Source organism: Cordyceps fumosorosea, assembly GCF_001636725.1.
Source record: "Cordyceps fumosorosea ARSEF 2679 chromosome Unknown scaffold_94, whole genome shotgun sequence".
Taxonomy (NCBI): Eukaryota; Fungi; Ascomycota; class Sordariomycetes; order Hypocreales; family Cordycipitaceae; genus Cordyceps; species Cordyceps fumosorosea.
The window spans coordinates 322-1345 of record NW_017387394.1 but is presented as its reverse complement, the minus strand read 5'-3'; positions in this window follow the sequence as shown (position 1 = coordinate 1345).

Genomic DNA, 1024 nt, shown 5'->3' with positions numbered 1-1024 from the left:
CTTTATAGATTTTCTATTTTAATATAATATATATTATTTTTATAGTATTTAATTAAGAATTTAACTATATAATAACTATTATAAGTATTAATAATATAAAGGTATTATTTATTAATAAATAATATTATTTACAGAATAAAGATAATTTTTAACTAAAACACTATTACTATTTAGAGTTAATAATTCTTTATTTAAATATTATAACTTTATTATTATATAATAATTTATATAGAGATAATAAAAACTTATTCTTTAGACCTTTATATATATACTTTTTATGTTTCCATGTTTTTACACGCCTTTTCAGCGTTACGGATAAGCGGCAGCTTGCCGATTGGCTAGCTGACAGCTTTATAGCTAGCTAACAACGAATTATGAATAGAGGTGATGGATATGATTGGTTCTAGTGGCACAGGATAAGCACGTGCAGATGATTATCGTCCGATCGGGGCGATATTTTAGCTAAGCGCGAATTAGAAGATAAGACAGCTATCTAATAAGAGCTTCCTATATAAATCACTAAAAATTAGTCACAGTAACTTAGCACTAATACTAGTTCTTAGGAATTTCTCTAAAGTTAACTAATTAAACGCTAGAAAGTGTCTATAATTGATTCATAGGCGCCTATAGCTTACTCTAGTGAATGAATCTATAGTGGGGAATAGGCTAGCCTATTATAGTCTCTAGGTGGGAATTAGTGTAGTTAGTAGGTGTAGTGGAGTATAGGGTCACTTTCACTAGTTAGTAGGTGCAGTAAAAGTGTAGGGGGTCACTTTCACTAGTTAGTAGGTGCAGTAGAGTATAGGGGGTCATTTTCACTAGTCGGTAGGTACAGTAGAGACTCTAAGGGGGACGGGGGTTAGTTGGCCTATGATAAGTTCTAGAGGGCGTATGTGCCTTTATACGACAGCGTATAGAAATACGCCCACCCCCCTTCTGCTGGTCGAACACCCGCTCCCCCTCACAGGCACATCGTTGTGCCCGTCTCAACGTTGTGCCTAGCCCAGCGTTGTGCCCGTGAAGG